Source organism: Gouania willdenowi, chromosome 14 (assembly GCF_900634775.1).
Source record: "Gouania willdenowi chromosome 14, fGouWil2.1, whole genome shotgun sequence".
Taxonomy (NCBI): Eukaryota; Metazoa; Chordata; class Actinopteri; order Blenniiformes; family Gobiesocidae; genus Gouania; species Gouania willdenowi.
The window spans coordinates 10,128,663-10,151,112 of NC_041057.1; the positions used below are offsets into that span (position 1 = coordinate 10,128,663).

The following is a 22,450-nucleotide window of genomic DNA, read 5'->3' on the forward strand; positions in this document are numbered from 1 at the left end:
ATGGTTAGAGGTGCATCATTTCTGCCGTGACGTGTCACCAAGTAAACTCATCACCAGTTCAGCTAATACATCATGAGCGAGAACAATGGGAAGTCAATTCTTTTAAACCATTGGGAACACTGTATGATGCTAAGTCAGCCCACATGGGTTTAAACCTCTGTGAAATGATGATTGAGGATATGTAGATAAGAAGGACACACAGCTGACACTTTATGGTGACACAGTGATACCTGGACTCTTATCAGTGACAGCTTTAATGCTTTGGGTGCTTGGCACAGCCACATGCAATGTAATGTGCTTTTTAAGCAGACTTAGTGGGCAGGTACAGCAAACAAGTTTTAAATGAAAAAACAAGACCCTCAGTTTGTCTGGTAAAAAAAAAAAAACATAACTGAATGGTCAGGATTTCACAACTCATTAAAAGCACAACAACACTTTGGGTCACTCAGGGTCATTAAAAACAGCAATCCCATGGCTTTTTATTTCCTGATCGGATGTCTACTTAAAATTTTAAGAAACTGTATTACCGTAATCAGTTGCTGTAAAACAAGTCAGCAAAATGCCATGTGTAGAAGTGAGTGAATATAACAATAAGAGGACATTCTGCAGGACACTTCCTGGTGGAACAAAGAAAGCACACAGGAAGATCAAGGAACAATAAACCAGGGGTTACCTTCTGCCGGGAAATGTGACAAATTCTTGAAAAGCTACTTTTATCCATAAAAAAATGAACCCAAACAAAACAAAAACATTTTACAATTGTTTTACTTTTACATTGGGCATTAAATATCCAACCCCAGGGTTATGGGGTTAGGAAAGGGAAAATGTGCCTAATTAATAGTGTAACAATGTTAGAAAGTGAAGTAGGCCAGTCCTTTCAAAAATCCATTTCTTTATTTTTGCAGCATATGCCAGCTTTACTGAGGCTAATTTTCCTGGGTTTGTTGAACAGAACACACACTGAGACTTCATGGGAAAATGCATCATTTCATCTCTATTTAAATCTCTCAGTCAACAAACTATCCTGTTCCCTTTGAGAAACTCAAACTCAGTGATCAGAGGAGGGTGTTTTCCCCCCATCTCGCCATTGTCTGACCTCCTGTGGTGGCTAAAGTCAGGTTACAGGACCAAATATTCTTTGGATTTCCGACACAACTGCATTCTTCACTTCAGCGCTACTGCTCCTGTGAACCCATCTAATACGAGACAATTGTATGGCAGTGAATAGAGTCTTTTGGTGAACAGAAAGTAATACAAGCCAAACAGGGACTAGTTGAGAGGGAAAACCCACATTCCAAAGGCTGCCAGTAAAAACAATTCTCTGGTTTGACCTGCTTAAAGTACCATATGCTGCTTGGAGCTAAGAAGTGAAATTGTTAATGTGTGTTTGTTTGTACTGATTCCAAAGGTGGGGAAAAATCAAGAAGAGAAGGTGATCTAAAGTCAAACCTTTATCCCACCTATGCTCTGGGTGCAATGCGGGTAAATCCATAGCAGGGTTGCCAGTTTCAGACAAATTTAGTAAATAAACCTGTAGGCTTAATTATTTTCTTCAGTCAACAGTAACAAAATCATTACTTATGTATATAAATACATAAAAAAATGTATACTACTTGTCCAAAACCAAAGCTGTCTTCTGAAAAACAAACTTCCCTACATGACAGAAAGAGGAATTATTTTGACGACCGTACTTGGCTTCCAAACAAGAGCTTGGAACAAAATGTCTTCACAATTAGCAGACTATTTAGAAAATCCTAACCGACACACCTGAACTTAATGAATATGTCACTCAGCTGTGTTCAAAATGGCACACTCCGTACTATACACTACAAACTCAATGAGTATATACTGTCTACTGCCCCACGACTATTGGAAGACAAGAAGAGATGCTTTTGTTTTGAAAAAAGGATGCTTGATTTTGATCATAAAGCCAGTCCCAGGACGATTTTACGTTCCTCTCGCAATGCATCATGGGGCGGTTTGAGTATGACTAGTGTGCCCAACGTGCACACTTAAAAAAATCTCCCGATATAGTATACATCCAGGTATTCTCGCGGACTCAATCTTTCCATACTATGTAATGTGAACACACTACATACTAATTATGACATCAAACTTAGTACGAGTAGCACATTAGTATGCAATTTTGAACACAGCCTATGTCTAGGTAAGGTAAACAAAAACTAAACTGAAAGTTTATTAAATAAAGTAAAAATCCACAATAAAATGTTGTACAAAAGTAAACATATGTTTACTGTGTAATTTATATGGTTTTTAGATACATAGCTTGCATACTAGAAAACAACCCAAGTGGCACTAATAGAATTAGTTTTGCTGCCTTACTTAATACTATTTCCCCTCTAATTCCAAGGAAACTCTCATAAAGCCCTCATAAAGCCGGGTGGTCATGTGTCATGTGTTACATTGAGACTTTGCCTGGTATTCAGGCTGTATTCCATTTTCAAAGGTGATTGCTACAGTACATTCACTACACTGTTTAAAATTAAACATTTTATGTTTAAAAGCCTGTAACTTAGTTAGTATTCAAGATATAAAAATGTTACTAATTTTTAGGATGGCTAACCTATAAGGTCTGGTATTTATCTTTGTCTGGGAGGATTCTTTACTTTGCCGTTTAGTTTTTATCGGTTCCCTGACTTTGTTGACCTCGAGTATCATAAAGTTTTTCTAGCAGACATACTTTTGTAACATTATATAGTCGTAAAATTCCCAGTCTGGTCATGAAAACAAAATCCAACAAACAGAGCAAACCTATAAATTGGTTTCACAGAATACAACACATGCACACGTACACGCACAGTAAGTGAGGTCAGAGAGAGAGAGCGAAAAAGGCTTACTGGGAGCGGCAGTATTCACTCAGGCATGGAGTTCTCGTTACCCGGGCCTGTGAGTGACATCATGTCTGCATAGGAAGGAGAGACCACGAAACAAAGAGAAACATGAGGATAAAAAGGTAAACGTGGAAGAAACTGGGTCATTGTCCACTGTTTAACACGCCGCGAGAAAAGTGAGAGTCATGCTTTTTAATCTCTCCATTCATAGCTGCCAGGATGCTTTAAGAGGCTTGAAAAGCAAAGTCCACTTTTACAATACGCTGCCCTACGCCGTGGCAGCTTCAGGATAAGCAGGTAACGAGCTTAGTTTAGCTCAGCACATTTGAATAGCAAAAGATCCTGCCAGGCAGACAAAGGCACGATGTGAAGAATGAAAGGTTAACTCAACCCTGACAACGACAAAGTACCAATAATATTAATAACACTAATAGCACAATGTAAAGCCAGAACCAGGAGACGTTTTTTCAGAAAGTATACTTGGATATTTGATCTTTTTAGCAGCTGTGATATCTGGCTCATCAGCTAAACACAATCTTTGAATGTCTAGTGAACTAAAGCAAACTAAAAAAGACCAACATTCTGCACATTTTTGTATTTATCGAGCAATTATGAAAAGCACCGACCCTGAACGATCAGGCAAGATTAGCAAACCATTAACTGTGAAGCTCCACAACTGATCAGAATGTCTCATTCATGATTTTTAGACAGTATTTCAGTTGGAAGAAAGGGGACTACATTAAACCTTAGGTTAAATTCAGAGAAAAGGCAGGTTACTGGTTTAGATCTTACATCAGGCCTACACTTCCGAACTGCCCTTGAGCTCAGACAGGCTTGCCCTCGACTTCATCATCTCCCACTCATTCCAGAGACACAAACTAATCCAGTAAAAAATTAGGAGTACTGACAAATTTCTCATTAGGCCCAGATGTGTTGTATCAAAAGACAGGACGGATGACTTTTAATCATCTGCTCTAGCCACTAATAGAGATAAATACGCAAAAGAGACACTCAGGCTGTGTTCGAAATGGCCTACTGACGTACTACTCTTACTAAGTTTGACGTCAAAATGATTATGTAGTTCATTTACAGTAGATAGTATGAAAAGATTGAGTACGCGAGAAATACCCAGATGTATACTACTGTATATCAGGACATTTTTTTAAATATGCACGATGGGCACACTAGTCATACTCAACCGCTTGCGTTGCGAGCGGAATGTAAATCATCCTGGGACCGGCTTCAAGCCAAAAATCAAACATTCCCTTTTTAACAAAAGTATCTCTTCTTGTCTTTAATTAGTTTTTGAATACTTTTGTAAATAGGACTCTTGTTTTGAATTTAACCGGAAGTTTTGTCTGCAGCAGAGAGGCGGTTCTCTGAAAATCTTTGAAATGTCGATATGAACTGTGTATACGCGAGTTTTATGGATTAAATGACCACATGTTGATATTCTACTTGGTCACTTTCTTGATTAAATGCTTTCAGAACTTTCAAAAGTTGCGAATCAATGGAGATACTTAGCCTCAGTGTATTTCACGTTTCTGTCATTGTGGGTTTGAAATGCATCTTGGGAAACTTGGAAGCACAGTATACTTCAGTGGGATGGTCGTCATCGGTCCTCAACCTAATCACACTTATAGCATATAGTAGACAGTATATACTCATTGCGTATGTAGTGTATAATATGGAGCGTGCTATTTTGAACACAGCCATACTGTGCATTTACTTAGGAAACATCACTGTAAAAAAAGTTTTAAACAAAAACTAGGGTAAATAAACACCCTGCTACCCCAGGAACAAGGTCAGAGACCATGTTCATGTCCAACATTCAGGTTAAAATAGAAAACCTTTCTCCTGGTAGATATGATTTACATTTTGTGATTGGCTGAATTAACAAAAACTGTGAAATTTGGCTTTCTTTGATTGATTTTGAAGTAATAAAAAAAATTGGCCAAGTGAAACCCCCCAAGTTTGATCTAAACTACCATCCAGCAAACCTATCAGTGGAAAACTTTGCTTCTTACCTAAATTGGCTCATAAGCAGTTAGCATTCCACACTTGGTTCAAAGCCAACAAGCCCGGCCTCTTTCCCATTTAATCTTTGAAATTAGGTTGAGATGGTTTATGGACCTTGCAATCAGCCGACACATTTTGTAAGTAACCAGCTATGTGACTTGGTTTGACATTAAATCAATCACACTCATCATTCAAAGATAAAATTACCAATTACCATGTTATAATGAAATAAATCTGACGATGAGAGGATTCATTCATGCCTATATAAAAACACAGTCCCATACAGCAATGACAACACATTTAACCTGACTAATACCTTTGATCTATTATTAGCCGACATAAAGTCCAACAAAGAATCCTTGTGTAAGTTGACGTGAATAGATAAAAAATGAAGGCATCCTGAGTCTGTATTTTTATGTTACAAAGTTGCATTCATCTTCTACAGAGTTTTGCAGCACTTTTTTTCAGTTTTTAAGCAGAATATCTCACATCATATTGTATCTCATGAACTAAGATGGCAGGAGAGGAGTTAAATCTCCATTTAAAGTGCAAATGTGTCTAATATGCCAATAATTGGAGTCCCACCCACATCCTTGGCAGCAGATGATGATTGGCCTTTGTGCGGCTGCCTCTCCCAAGATGAATCACAGAAGCTTAACTTTTAATTGTACAACATTTGAAACTTTTACATGAACCTAATAGCACTGATCTTCACGCATCAAACCACATTTGATCTGCGTACAGTACACTGTGTTTCCCATAATCCGGTTTGTTACTGTTTTTAATTTGATGAGGTGATTAAAGGGCACATTCGACCATGTAGCAGTGACAACTTCATAACAGTTCAGAGAAGAAGGAGGAAGGGCTGAGTTGGTGAAAGGAATGGTTTAAGATTGAGCTTCAATAGAAAACACACTGTGGACATTGAAACTTGAAAAAAAAATGGAGTGTCAAAAAACTGGTCAGAATCAGAATCAGCTTTATTTGTCATTGCACATGTGACAGAGCAACAGAGCAAAGAAATTTAATTTTGGTTTCATCCCATCCAAAAAAACAATCACAGCACAGAGACTGCCAATGATTTCCTTTTAGCCTCAGACAGAGGGTTGTTCTCAGTTCTGGTGCTCTTAGAGCTCAGTGCAGCTTTTGATACAGTGGATCATCATTTAATGTTGCAGTGACTGGAAAGTGTTTTTGGGATTAAAGAAACAGCGCTGGTTGGTTTAAATGCTACTTATCAGACAGAACCCACCTTGTTCATGTTAATAATCTCTCCTCAGCTCATGCCAGAGTTAAACATGGAGTTCCACAAGGTTTAGTTTTAGGACCAATACTCTTTACATTTCTAAATTCAGGAATATCTTGACCCAGAGTGATGCTGAAAAAGTAATACATGCATTTGTTACATCTAGATTAGATTATTGTAACTCTCTACTGTCAGGATGTCCCAGTAACTCACTAAACAGTCTCCAGTTAATTCAGAATGCTGCAGCTAGAATACTAACTAAGGAAAGAGCACATTTCTACAATATTGGCTTCCCTTCATTGGCATCCTGTAAAATCTAGAAAAGAGTTGAAAATCCTCCTGTTAGCCTACAAAGCTCTACATGATCAAGAACCTGTATAATTTAAAGACCTGTCAGTGCCCTATCGTCCAGGCAGAACACTTCGTTCTCAGTTGACTGCTCTTCTGGAAGTTCCTAAAGTGTCTAGAAGTAGAACAGGAGGCAGTACATTCAGCTACCAGGCTCACACTGCTTACACACCCGTTACACTGATGTCCACCCCATATTCATTCTCATTCCACTGTATTCCTGCATCATGTTTCTCTGCAGTCAGTGCCTTCTCCTCGCCTTTCTCTGTTTCAGGTGTCTAGAAGCTGGAGTTGACAGTTCCTGATCTGTGATTCATGGCTCAACTAGTCTGGGACACTGATGTTCTATCTCTCCCTCCTGTTCTGTTCTTCCTTCTGTCCACTAACCCCAACCAATCAAAACATATGATTGCCACCTCTGAACCTGGTTCTGCTGAAGATTTCTTCCTGTTAAAAGGGACTAGTTTCTTCCCACAGTCGCTAAATGCTTGTTCACATGGATCTTGTTGGGTTATTTCCCTCTTATTATGAATTTTATATTTTGATAGCGCTTTGAGATGACTTTGTTGTAATTTTCGCTATATAAATAAACTTGAATTGAATAACATGGGAGGACAGGGGTGGGAGAACTGTGGGTCGCCACAAGGGTGGTGCCCCATATTTAGATGAAAAGTGGGAAAACAACAGGAGGAGAGGTGAGGGAAAAAGGCAGATTTTAAACTGACTTCCCTAATAATTTGCCAAATGCTGCTTTGTGGTTAAGTTCAGGGTCACATTTAAACTTTTACTTCACTATAAAGAGCAAAAAATAAATAAATTGGGAGCAGGCAGGCTTTGCTGAATTTATGTAACATTTGTTAACTACATGGGTTGGCTCATTCTAGTCATTTGGTGGGTTAATGTTTTCTAAAGGTACAAAGGACTCTGCGAGGAAATCAAACTGTTAGTGACACTGCAGAGTAGCAGATCAACTTTATTTTGTGCTCTGATGTCTTGTAATTGATGAGACGGCTGCATGAGACGGCTCAAAGGAAGTGGAACTGTAAATAATTTTGTGTTGATAGGGGGCAGACATTATAAGTTTTTACTTCTTTCTGCTCCTTTTCATTCGTGTAAATGCTGTTGTTGCATTTTTTTTTTTTTTAATTAATGAAATAAATAATAAAATGAAATGAAAAATAAAATGACAGGCTAAAAGTTAAAAATGTGCCTGAAGTTACAAAAGCATATTAATCATAATATCATGTATTTTTTAAATACTTGTTTTGTTAAAGATCAAACATAGAAAAAATGAATATGTAGGGTCAGTAATACTTTCCCAAATATATATAATGAATTGGGTCACATTTAAACATTGGACACATTGACTCAAATCATGCACTGATTACACACTAACATAAAAAACGTATCTATCAACTACTTTCCAGACAGGTATGACTGCAACGTAACAACAGAAAAGCTTATCATTTCGAGGCAAGCCAGACAGCTGTAAAAGCCTCTTTTTTGGGTCAACATGACAACATCACAGACATGTTTATATGTCTGTGACCAGTTATGATACAGTGACAGTAACAACTCCTCACCTGCACCTTTTCATCAGGTTAGAAACGTTAGAAAGCCCTGGAGCTGGCCTGCTGACTCATTGTATAATGGACGTACTCAGCTAAGAGATCACCTCTGGTTCTCTAATAATTATCTGAACAAAACATGCAACAAACAGATGTAATGTAGTCGGAAATCACCATCCATCCATCCTTCCATCCATTTATCCTTTATTCTCTATCTATCCTTTATTTATCCCTCATCCTTTATATTTATCATTATTATTAGTATTATTGTTGCTGGGTTGTTCTTTGTTTTTTTATTATTATTTTTGTTGTTGTTTGTTTTGTGCACCAACTACCAAGACAAATGTACTTGTACTGTCCTTAAAACTGTACATTTCTGATTCTGATCCATTCAGTTCTTCAAAACTCTTCTTTTCTAGCTTGTAACCTTGTTATCTAGAAATTGTGTTGCCACCTGAAGTTTGCCTTCTACTGACCTTTCTTTTTATTTAGAAAGGTATACATTATTCACAATAATAGTTAAAACATTGAAAATTATGGATATACAGTAGTTAAATTCAGATTATCCTGTCCATATCGCCTATCAGTGTTTTTTTTTTTTTTTTTTACATATTGTAAAATATCACAGTTTAAAACAATGACAATATCTCTGTTTTTTTAAATAGAAAACAATTAAATTTTTTTGCATATTTGCATGTCAGAGCTTATTTCCCAAACTTGAAAAAAATATTTTGTAGCTTTCAAACCTTGCTCTGTTCCCCTCATAACCCCTCTTGGTTTTATTTCATGAGCAGGACCTGAGGACAGTGGGTAAGATAAAGCTAGCATTTGCATGAAACAACAATGATATGCCAGGAAGTTAATAATTCCATGGCGGTTTTCTATTATTTATGCTGACAACTACAAACATTGATAAATGTGTAAATAAACAACTGTTTTTGGCAGTATTACCTGTTCATACATCCATCAAGTCAATTTGGGTAAATATTTGACTTTGATTTGGTATCTTTTTACTTCTGTTGGGTAACATAGTGTATACATTAACTATCTCTTTTGGCAGAAAAAGCACTAATTTTCACTTCTTTACTTTTAATCATGTAAAGCACATTGAAATGCGTTGTGTATGAAGTGCACTACACAAATCAATGTGGCTTGTCTTACTCTGTTAACAACAGAATGATAGGACAGTAGTGTTGCATAAATACAAGAACCGGCCAAATAATGTGTGCTGCTATTTGAGAGAATTCTACAAAATATAGCTCAAAATGTAATAAATGTACACATGTACTTGCATACCTAAATGAATGGTACAAAAGGTGAATCCTAGCAGGTGATGCTAGCTATTTTTTTGTAAGAAACTTTAATGAATAGGTATAAAAATAGTCTTTCAGCATTACTATCTCAGTGTGCTGTTGTTGTTGTACATGTACCCTCCAGAAAATAAAGGAAAATGAGCAACATTTATTGTTACGTCTGCTGATGAGAGGCAGTTACTTCACCACGCGTGCACTGATACGTGCAGTGACACTTGACACTGCTGTTCCACAATAGGGGTCTTATAGTACATACAATAGATTAGGTGTGGTCCAGACGGACATACATAACCATACATAGTTTCCAGCCTATCCTCAGGAGGTCTCATGTTAAACAGTGATAATAACCTATTGCAGCCAGCCTCTCCTCTGTTATATGGGAACTTTTAAGGTTCCTTTCTGCAAGCTTGACAAGAGGAAAGGGATCTGACAATAATTCACAACCACAGACAAGTGAATGGTCCAACCCAGGTCACAAAAAACAAAAACAATCCACAAATCAACAAAGAGTTGGAAGTATTAATAGTATACTAAGGCGAGACACAAGATGAAAAAAAAGATTTAGATGTCTAAATTTTCCTGAATGATTTAAGAGTTTTGGCTTTGGATTTTCACCCCCTGTTATGTCTGGAATGTCTGCAAAGAAGGAAGACACACACACACACACACACACACACACACACACACACACACACACACACACACACACACACACACACACACACACACACACACACACACACACACACACACACACACACACACACACACACACACACACTTACTTTCTGCTGTCTACATTTCCAAAGAAATCTATTGATATAAAGAGAGATTTTCCTTTCCTTATATAAATTTTAAAAAAAATGTCTATTTCTTCTTCACTACTTGGTCTGTGATTTGGTTTGTGATATATAAAAAAAAATCTGCCCTCTTTCTTTATCAGTTGAAGTTACTGGCAGTTACTGAAACAATGGTGTATAACCTGAGCACACCTGCACATCTCGTCATTCAGGGAAACACGAGCATTAGTCATCTTATTGATCTTCCAAAGGCTATTTCTAAAGCAACATACAATGAAGGTAATGTTGATTTATTACGAATTACTGAGTCATGACAAAGACATCCATCTCAAAAATCCGGATATTATGAAAGATGTAATCTAACAAAACAAGCATTGGGTGAAAAAAACTAATTTATTTGAAATTGTTTTGGATAAAATTTTATAAAAAGGTCCATTGATATAATATATACCAGAACACAGATGGATTCAATCATTTTACAAATGATGTATCACCTTTGCATGAGTTTGTCACTTTGAAAAGCTTTTTTTTTTTTTTCCAACAAAAAACTTCCGAGAAAGTTTTACAACCAGTCATGAGCAAACAGGGAAATGTCAATAGAAACTGAAAAAATCTAAAAGATGAGAGAATAGTGGTAAAGTACCTGGTTTGGAAGTTTTTTTTTATTTATTTTGATTTTAGAGTTTTGCTATTTTTGTTGCTAGATTTCTTCTACCTTCTAAAGGTATAAATGATACGATAGGAAACTGTTTTTGTTTTAATGTGTTTTTCATTTTTAACTTCTTAAACCATCCTTAACCTCACTGCCATATCTGTTTGTTCATTCTTGCCCAGACAGGTTGTGTGAAAAGTCAGTGAAGGAATGTAAACATCCGACTCAAAACCCCATTATGAGTCATTTTCCACTGCCTAGAAGCCCAAAAAAGCATTCCCATTCACTCAAATCCAAGGTTTAAAGCTGAATATTTCAATAGCTGAACACTAATGAATTGTTTTCCTTTTAAACCCTTGTTTGACATCTTTTATTCCTACACAGAGACAATGTTTACTGCATTAAAACTCTTTATTTGTTCTTTTTTTTTTCTTCCTGCGACATGGGCAACTGACAGCCCAGGGGCCACATGTGGCCTACAAACTATATGTGTGCTAAATTGCACAAAACACATACAAAATTACAGAAAAATACACAATATGACAAATAAAATAATCAAAATGACCACAAAAATAACCAAAACTAAGATAACGCTATGCAAAACAACAAGAATACAAAGAATGAGAAAAGAACAGAAATACACAAATAAACAATATTTTGTGCAAAATGTAAACAAAAAGTGCACAAAGTGATCCCAAAAATATACAAAATGACTATGAAAACATACAAAATTTTATTCCAGAAAAATACACAAAATGACCACTATAATAATGAAAATGACACATGGTACACAAGATGTCTACAAAAATACGATAAGAATATGCAAAACAACAAGAATACACAAAATGAGAACAGCGATACACAAATAAAGAATAAATTATACAAAATGTCAACAAAGAAGTACACAAAATGACTCCAATAGCATACAAAATTACAGAAAAATACACAAATTGACAACTAAAATAATCAAAATATGCAAAACAACAAGAATACACAAAATGAGAACAGCAACACACAAACAAATTATGCAAAATGTCAACAAAAGATACACAAGATGACTCCAAAAATACACAAAATGAAGAAAAAGACGTGAATAAAAAACAACAAGAGTACACAGAATTACACAAATAAATAATAAATTATACAAAATGTCAACACAAATATACAAAAGGACTCCAAAAACACAAAACAACAATAGACACAAAAAGACAACAAAAAACCATTTTGCTCTCATCCTGTGTTAATGCTCAGATTGGTCATTATTATAAATACTGACGTTAATGTTGATATTGTGCCCCTCGGATCAGAAAATCACATTTTTTGTGGCCTCCTCTGCCTCATACACATGATCCCTTAAGCTCCAAGCCGTGTGTCGCGACCACACTGTGTTATCATGGGTAGGTATTTCCATATCAGTATCCATAAAACAAACACGTTACTTTCCATAAGCGTGCACATGCATTGCACTTCCAGAAACATCTATTCTGCACTGACAATTGTGTGTGTAATATGTGTGTGTGTGTTGTGTGTGTGTGGGTGTGTAGGCTGCAGGTTGAACCAGCCTGGCCTCTATCATTAGCACACAGAGAGGCCACTGTGCTCCTCCTCGTCCCACCATCTGACCAACGTGCTGCACTGGCGCTTCAGTTTCAGCCCCAGTGTCTGGTTACCTCCCCCTACAGCTATCACTCTGCATCTGAGGGCACCTTTTGTTCCCACTTTAAATAAAACATATCGTGCTCATTAGCTAGAAGGCCCTCCTGTGCATAATTCAGGACACAGGTATCAATTAGGTAAGGAGTTGAGGTTAAGAAAGGGCATGGTAGGGTAAATTGGACACAAAATAATAACAGGTGTGTGTGTCTGCTTTAAATAGTCCTGTACACATAATGTATACTAATAACCTTCTGGTACGGTGATTAATTTCATGTAGTTTTTGCAGCAGAACTGTTCATTATAGAAGATACTGAGGTGTAAGAAATGATTTATTTCCCAAGAGGCTGGCAAACAAAAAAATGCCTAATATGTTACATGAAAACAGAATAGCAAACTGAATTGTTTTGTTGATGCTCGCTTATAATTAACTGATCTCTTGGACTAAGACTCATACGTGCTTCTTGGCACACAAGCATTTTCAGGCAAAGCTGAGTTTGCCCATAAACAGTAACTGTGGCATCTTTGTGAGACACAGACACATGAAAATGAGTGTCATACTGTCTGATAGATTAAGCTACAGTAGTTTATTACTATTGTAAAGTAGCTGAGCTGCTCATAATTGCAGGGGAAAAAAAGTCTAGATTTGCAATAAACATTTGTGCACTGCAACGATGCACTATCATTAGCGGTGTTTCCATTACCCTTGGGAAAGTGCAAAATCTAAGTAGCGCAAAAAAAATTGGTAATGGAAACACATGAATTTTGAAAAAAAAAAAAACACTCAAATATCACAAAATATGTATTACGCATTCATGAGGAGGAATTTCAAACGTTTCGATTAAGGGTGTCCCGATCCGATATTGATATCGGTTTGATATCAGCCAGAAAACAAATATCGGATTTTATCTGACTGCATCTAAAATCTCCGATATACTGTATATATATTATATTTATTCAATTGTAGAATACTGTAGATATTAAGTTGAATGTTGAAGGTTAAAATGTATGTAACCAATTGGTTAATAATAAATGGCTCAGTTTTTCTCATAACTACAGTTGCTGACTATTGTTCTCGGTTTGAGTAACATCACTTGATCAAGCCTTTTATAACATTCCACACTACAAAATAAGTAATAAAAGTATGTATGAGTCGTGCTGATATTGCATCGGATCAATATCGATATCGACCAATACTCAAGGCTGCAATATCGGTACAGTATCAGAATTGAAAAAGTTGCATCGTGACGTCCCTAGTTTTGATATTGAAATGTGTCGCAAAAGTGCCATGGAAACAGTTTTTCCGCAAATACACGTCACAGAACGTGGTGACGCACCTGGTCACATGGCGTGACGGACCTGGTCACATGCCCACTTCTCATGGTGAGGTACATGTAAACAGAAGAGGAGACCGGGATTTTCTTAGCATTATACTTTAAAATGATTACTGCCACATTAGACGTGAAACCACAAAGCAATACGAAGTTTCATAAGGAGGTTTGGAGCGTCCGTCTTCCTACAGCAAAGTCTCACGAGATGAGATTTCACGGAAGTTACGAGGCTCCTGCCTAAAACAACCTTCTATGGAAACACGTTCAAAGCGCAATTATACTTTGTCGACATGTAGAAATATTGTTTTTTTTTTTGCGAAAATCTGTACTGAACCCCAGCTATGGACAGGTTAGCTCAACAATAAATAAAAAAGCTAATCTGTTCCATTATAAATACGAAGTGTCTATAGTTCCAATCCCGGACCTCAGACGTGTTAGGATGGTCAAGTGGTCTAAGGCGCTTCACTCAAGGATTTTTCCTTCCGCTGATGTGGGTTTGAATGCCACTTCTGACGTTTTTTTTTTTTCATTTTAATATATTTAACACGGCAAATTCCACTTTTAAAAATACCTATACAAAAAAAGAAACATTTTAGGGTATTTCCTAGGTTAGAGTTAGGGATAAGGTTAGGGTTAGAGCTAAATTAAAACTGACGGAACTATAGCTAGACGGACACGGGTCTGGCATTGACGGAACTACCGGTGTCATGTACAGAGATTGTATATGCGCATATATATGCATGAGCGCATGCACACTACCGGAAAATGCATTTTTGCTAAAAAAAAGCAAAAAAAAAGATTCATTTTTGTTATCAAAGTGAACGGACACGTGTTTTATTTGTTTATTGAATTATGTTAGGGTTAGGGTTATAATCTCAGTACGGAGGTAGAGTCAGTACGCAACACCGCCATTCGGTTTACTGCAGACGCATGCGCACAGGAACTGCAAAAGTGAAAATACTTTAATGTGCAATAGTTTAAAGGTTGAGGTATCAAAATTGTTAAAAAATTATTCAAATGATAAAACTCAGCAACTCGTAGAATCCCAATGGGACTACAATGTGAAGCAAAGTAAGGAAATACACAACTGACATACAGTATGTACAGTATGTATGTAGAACATGCAAACTGTGGACAGAAAACCAACCTCGTGCAGGCTGTTTGCCATGAGGCAGAATTGTCCACCAGTAAAATATATGGTGCAGCAGGTTTGAGGTTTCATGTAAATCAACGCCTCAGCCCTTTCCTTTTTTTTCCATTTATATGCAAAAAGCAGCGTCCAACACAAGCTGTTTCATCTGGAGTCTGCACTTGTGCGTTGAATAATATTTTGTTTATACTGAGTTTCTTTTCGACTATTTATGACTATGTATGTATTCTCTTTTTATTTATTTTTTGACACATTTATGCCTTTTTCCTTTTCGCTGTAAGTTGAGACCTCCAACCACAATTTAGTTGTGTGTATTGAAGCATATGCACAACGACAATAAAAAGATTGTAATTCTAATTCTAAGACTGAAATACTCCCCATCTTTTAGTTAAAGATCTGAATTTTAAGGGGTTTCATTGTTGCCTTTGAAAGTCAAAAAATACTCATATACATATATAATGCACTACATAGATTAAAGGGGTAAAAGGTGACGTCAGTCTCCATTCCTATGACTATATAATGCACTTTGGGTCCAAATGTCATAGTTGTTTTTTTTTTTTAAACTTAGTTCTTGAAGTTTGTTGAGACCATTCATTTTCCAGTATGTTGTATTTTGTAGGCTAATATGCGTTTACATTTTCACATAATTGTATAATTTGACAACTTTAATTCCAAACTTGACATTTTTTACTAAACTATTAGACGAAAAAAAAAAAAAAAAAAAAAAAGCATATAGAAGTCGAAAAATTATATATTTAAATAATAGAAATAGTAAGCACAAAAAAAACATTTATTGTACCTTTCAAGTGTCAATACACATAATGTGAATGATAAAGATACAGCAAAGATTTGTGAAAATACATAATAAAACCGGCCGTTATGTCATTACACAGCATATTTCAAGGACGGTGCAATTTCCCACTGACACGTAGGACAACTTTAACCAACTACGACCGTAAAACCAAGTTTTGTACATATGTTAAAGTCGATTTCAGTGCAGCAAACACTACAGTTTTGCCTTAGAAAAGCGATAAGCAGCAGGTTAATAGCCGACAGCCACCGAAACTGGGCAGCCACAGCGATACTGGATGCACCTGTTGTCGCCTTCACGTACCTGCTGCCTCCCGTTCATTTCGTAGTTTTCTCGGCTTTTTGTGTCTTCTTTCCTGAACGTTCTTCACTCTCCTCTTCGATGAAAGTCAGGGATCCCACAATATATAAAAACTAATAACAAATGACAGTGTTTTTTTGTCATCTGACTGCTTGTTTCGCAGCGCCCTGTAATGAGCTTTTCCTTTTCGCCACTGGCTGCTTCACCTTGTTCCCCGGAGAGAAGCGGATGAAGTGTAACTGAGGACCCGGCTGACCAATGAGACGCAAGAGGAGGCGGGTGCTTTTGGATTACACGACATCCTATTGGTCAATGGGTTCAGAACGTGATTTCCCACTGGGCTGTTTTGATGATTTTTCCACTTGGAATAATGATGTAAAAGCGGAAACAAAAGGTTGACAATTATGTCTCGAATGTCCAAAATATGATTTTCTCTAAAAGATGCCAACTTTTAATCTCTAACTAACAAAGCAGAGAGGTAATACACAAGCATTGTGACAGCATAAAGAGGTTAATGTTCTCTGTGCGGTACAATGGAGATTGAAAAGGACTTATCATTTTTAAGAGGCTCTGCAATGCTATATAAACTGCTTTGGATTCCTTTGTTTCATGCACACGAATATTAACCAAGCATAACTTACAGTTATACACTCTGAAACTTTTGGTTACATAAAGTATACACCACAAATAAAAATGATCATAATAATCCATATGGTATGTGTAAACAAAATGATTTAGGCTGTGGCTATTCATACGGAGCGCCCCTCATTGGCCAGTTTAGGTCACGTGATAGGTGCACCACGTGACCTAAAGTTCCGTCAGTTTTATTTCAGCTCTTTTTTTTTTTTTTTTTAGCTACCTCGCTAACCCTTTTTTTTTAGCCCAAACCATAATCATATCCCCAACCCAGGAAATAGCCTAAAATGTTTATTTTTTTTCCTATATGCATTTTTAACCCTAACCCTAACCCAGGAAGTAAGCTAAAATGTTTAGTTTTAAAGGAGGAATTTGCAGTGTTAAATATGTTAAAAAAATATATATGACAAAAGTGGGATTCAAACCCACGTTAGCAGAAGGAAGGATCCTTGAGTGCGGCGCCGTTTCCGTATCAATAGTCCCACTTTGAATAATTTATTAGAATATTTTATTTTGAAGTAGTTTACCAGCTAACAACAGGAGGCTACATATTGGTACAAAGTGTAATTGCATGATTTAGTTCCTGATAAATTAACCAATTGGAAATTGGATTTTCCTTTCATTTTTTCTGTTTATTTCTTTTCTTCTTCTTTTATTTTCACATACTAATATTCAAATTAAAACAGTGGCCCACTTTGGATTCTGAGAAGCAGTTTTAGGTCTGAATTTTAGTTTTAAAGCTAGAATCTGAAAACAGTTATTGTGTTTTAACCACATCATTTTTACATTGAAATGTTGGAGAATTAGACCATTTTCCTCCATTTTCATTGCAGATTTGTAATTATTTTCTCCTTCAAAAGACTAATGACATGGTGGCTCCCAAAGTGGACCAGATGAGAACTACCACTACAGTATAAAGGTTCAAAGACAGTGGATATAAAACGTCTACACACCCCTGTTCAAACGTCAGGTTGTTATGATGTAAAAAAATGACACCAAGATAAATAATTTCACAACTTTTTCTACCTTTAATGTGACCTATAACCTGCACAATGCAATTGAAAAACAAACTGAAACCTTTAAAATGGGAAAAATAAAAAACTTAAGATGGTGGCATAAATATGCACACCCTGTAACTAATACTTTGTTGCAGCACCTTTGGCTTTTATTACAGCACTCAGTCGTTTTGGGGAAGAATCTATCGGTGTGGGACATCTTGATGAGGCAATATTTGCCCACTCTTCTTTACAAAACCGCTCCAAATCTGACAGATTGCGAGGGTGTCTCCTGTGCACAGCCCTCTTCAGATCACCCCACAGATGTTCAATCAGATTCAGGTCTGGACTCTGGCTGGGTTATTCCAAAACCTCGATCTTATTCTGATGAAGCCATTCTTTTGTTGATGTGGCTGTGCTTAGGGTCATTGTTGTGTTGAAGGATACAGTTCCTCTTCATCTTCAGCTTTCTAACAAAAGTCCAAAGGTTTTGTGCCAACACTGCCTGGTATTTGGAACTGTTCATAATTCCCTCCACCCTGACTAAGGCCCCAGTTCCAGCTGAAGAAAAACCACCCCAAACCATGATGCTTCCACCACCATGCTTCACTGTAGGTATGATGTTTTTTTGGTGATGAGCAGTGTTGTTTTTGTGCCAAATATACCTTTTGGAATTATGGTTATAAAGTTCAACCTTGGTTTCAATGGACCATAACACATTTTCCCACGTGTTTAAGAGACTTCAAATGTGTTTTTGCAAAATGAAGCCGGGCTTGGATGTTTTTCTTTGTAAGATAAGGCTTCCGTCTTGCCACCCTACACCAACCCTACACAGCCAGTGCTTGCCAGAAGCTCCGCCTGCAGATCCTTCACTGTTGCTGTCGGCCTCTTGGCAGCCTCCCTGACCAGTTTTCTTCTCGTCTTGTCATCAATTTTGGACGGACGCCCTTCTCTTGGTAAAGTCACTATTGTGCCATATTTTCTCCACTTGATGATGACAGTCTTCACTGTGTGCCACGGTAAATTTAATTCCTTGGAAATTCTTTTGTACCCTTCACCTGACTGAAATCTTTGAACAATGAGATCCTTCTGAAGCTTTGGAAGCTGCGGCTACAAAAATGTGAGGAAAAGCCTCCGAGAACAGCTGAACTTTATTTGGGGTTAATCAGAGACACTTTAAATGGTGACAGGTGTGTGCTGACTCCAATTTAACATGAGTTTGAATGTGATTGGTTAAATTCGAACACAGCCCCGTCCCCAGTTATAAGAGGGTGTGCACACTTTTGCAACCTCATTATATATATTTTTATATATATAATTCATTATAATATTTTTACTTCACCTCACGTTTGTTTTTTAATTGCATTGTACAGGTTATAGGTCACATTAAAGTTGGAAAAAAGTTGTGAAATTATGTATCTTGGTGTCATTTTTTTAACTTGGCATTTGAACAGGGGTGTATAGATGTTTTATGTCCACTGTATATACTGTATATATCATTGATTCCTAAATTGTATGCAACAATGCACTAGACCAAGGGTTCTCAACTGGTTTCACCCTGGGACCCACATTTTGCCACGGTCATTAATTCGCGACCCACTTTTTTTTATTATTTTTTAGAATTCTTCAGACAAAATTAAATTTTTCAAAAATAGCTGTTGAAATCACACACAGAATCTTTTTTTTTTAAACATAAATCTATATATTTTCAAGCGCAACATGCATTTCACAGAATGCTTAATGTCTCTCAAAAAAAGTTTTGAAACATTAAGTATTAATTTTTTTTTTGACCTGTCCGCGACCCACTTTTGGGTCCCGACCCACCAGTTGAGAATCACTGCACGAGACCACATATGCCAAACTCAAAGACCGCGGGTCTTGTTTGGAAATGACAGCAAAAACAAGACTTTTTGTAAAATAAGTTGTAGATAAAATATGGGGATGCTATACTACATTATTTACAATAATATTATTTTTGAAAAGCTAGAAAATTCTCACAAATTATACCACAGAATTCTGGCAAATTTTGAGAAAATTAGTAGCAAAGTCAAGGATTTTTTTTTTTTTTGATCAATTGCTTAACGTTGTGGATTTTGTATCAATTTGTGCTTTTTTTTCCTTCACAAAAACATAGATTATTCTGGTCCGTCCCACTTGAGGTCAAACTGGGTCATATGTGGCCTTTGAACAAAAATGAGTTTGACACCCGTGTACTAGACAATGTTATGTGTAGCACAATATGCAAACCAAAATGCTATCATTACCATTATAGATGATTTATCTACCTATTATAATGCATACTTAGGTTTTCATTGTTTTTCTATTTTCAACCAATGATCTCGGAAATCTAAATGTTTCATCACTACTATACCCAAACATCGAAAAGCAAGGGTTAAAAACATCTTACATGGGTCATATATGTTTTCTGATCATGATTAGTAATCATTTGATTAGATTATTCATATCACTGATGTCATCTGTTGTAAAACAATGTGTAGGCCACACACTGAAACAGCCCCTCCCATTCATCTCCATAGACATAGGGCATGTAAACAAAGCTGGAACTGTTGCTCTCACAATGACAATAACACGTCATGACCACTTGGTGGCAATTGAACCACTGAACACTGAGGCTCTTTGAGGACAGTTGATAGCACGTGTGTGACAATAAAACCATTTGAGAGCTTATTTATTTGAGCTAAAACAGATTTTTCCACTACAATGAGTCACTTTAATTAATCTGTCACTAATAACCAGGTATTAATGTCCCATCTTATAATTATTGTCCCACTATGGAACATTAAGCAAGTCTCTTAATAACTGCTTTTAGGTCGTCATTGTAAATGAGAACTTGTTCTTGATGACTTACCTGGTAATATAAAGGTAAATAATAATCATAGTAATGATAAAGATACATTATGGCAATTTAAAACTATTTGTTCTTTATTGTATATTCAAAAGGAAGGAATGTAATGAGCTGGTTGACCTGACAAACACGTTATCATTATAATTGTAAGAATTTTTTAATGAAATGCTCAAGTTTCCTGTCATCTTTCATACATGGAATACACTTTTTAGGGCACCTAGTTATGATTATTTTTAAATCAAGCCCTCAGGCAAGCTTTAAAAAATAAAAAGTCTGGGTTAATGGTACTTATTGTATTATTATTCAATTCTATTGTCTTTTTTCTTCCTTTATTTACTTATTGTTTTGTTTGATGCCGTTATATTTCCTGTTTCCCAGTTTTTTGGAGCTGCTGCAACATCTAAATTTCCCCCATTGGGAGATCAATAAAGTTTTATCTTATCTTCTAATAGGACAAAAGGAAAAAAAAAATTGTATAACGTATATCCATCCTTAAAAGTGCAAAAGAAAAAAAAAATGGCTAATTTATTAGATTCATACCAATATACCATTTTACTTTACCAGCTCTAAAATGAAACACCACATTAAACAAGTCCATATATAATATTTTATTCTCAATACGGCAAAATGCAAAGAATATCGAAGACAGACTCCCATTAGTCACAATTAATACTCACTTCACAAGAATGCTTTTTAAATTACATGACCGAAGTTTGAAGATCAAACTCATTGAGTACCTTTAATCATATTGCATCCATCATATATATCATCTCTATCATCAGTTCTCTTAAAACTAATCCAATTCTGATTATTGTACATACTGTATGCTGCTGGTCTCACTCGAGACGACTTTTAGAAAAAAAAAGGATGTTATACAACATACTGTATAAACTGCTACAACTGTTTCAGCGTGTAGAGAAATACCTCTGTTTCAAAAGATGTGTTTGACCAATTGTTCAAAAGGGACACATCGCAATTATGCCTCTCTGTTAGGAAGTAACACATTTTGGATTTACATAAACAGACTGTAGTAGCCATCCATCCATCCATCCATCCATCCACAGAGCACAGCTCCATATCAAATACGGAGAGAGGGAACAAATGTTCACACTTTGATCTGGAAACAATGAAGATGTGGCGACCGTGATTCTGACCAAAGGAACAAAAGAGAGTATTAAAAAGTGAGGGTGCAGTTTTTCTTTTTTCTAAAAAAATGAATTGGCGTCATCTGCAAACGATCTGGAAGAGTGACACCAAAAAAAATAAAATAAAAAACCTACAGTGGAGAAGTGTGCATAAAGTATCTCACAGGTCTATATACAGCCATTTTAATTTTAATAGAAATGTCAACTTGTAGTAGAAATCTACCCTTAAAGAAATGTTATATTTACAATTTATACATTTGTAATTAAATAAAAAAACATGCACTTGTTAACATTTTCCTACTGAATGTCCAAAAAAAAAAAAACCTCATCTTACCCTGCATTCGTTCAGTTAGAATTAATATTAATTACTACTTAGGGTAATAAAATAAAAATAAAGCAAAGGGACAGAAAAATAAATAAGTGTGAGTAACAAACCGTTAAAAATTGCTCTAATGCTAAATTTCTTAAATTTGACTACAACATAGTGAGAAGACAAGAGAGAAACCTGTACTTAGAAAGTGTCCCAGTGTATGAAGACATCCACAGAGGAATTGGTTTATGGAAAGTGACTGTCGACTTTAGGTTCCAAAAAAAAGGACTTAAAGCCATCATGTTTGGTTGTAAAACAAACAAACAAACAAAGGCCATCTATTTACACGTGTATACAAAAGCTGTACACAAGAGTTAGCAAAAAAAGCTAAAGGCATTGGACACTGGAGTTGAACAGGTTTCTCACTGAGGTGCAAAACAAACAAAGTGGGGCGA

General features: G+C 36.3%; 1 protein-coding gene across 1 annotated transcript in view; it reads right to left on the reverse strand.

Annotated features, from left to right (window-relative positions):
* shroom1 (shroom family member 1) overlaps positions 1-16,249 on the reverse strand; it is a 39,668-nt gene extending 23,419 nt beyond the window's left edge. Inside the window, 2 exon segments of the mRNA XM_028466808.1 lie at positions 2,859-2,923; positions 16,047-16,249. The gene's annotated coding sequence lies outside the window, so the exon portion shown is untranslated.
* Positions 16,250-22,450: the final 6,201 nt, after the last annotated feature.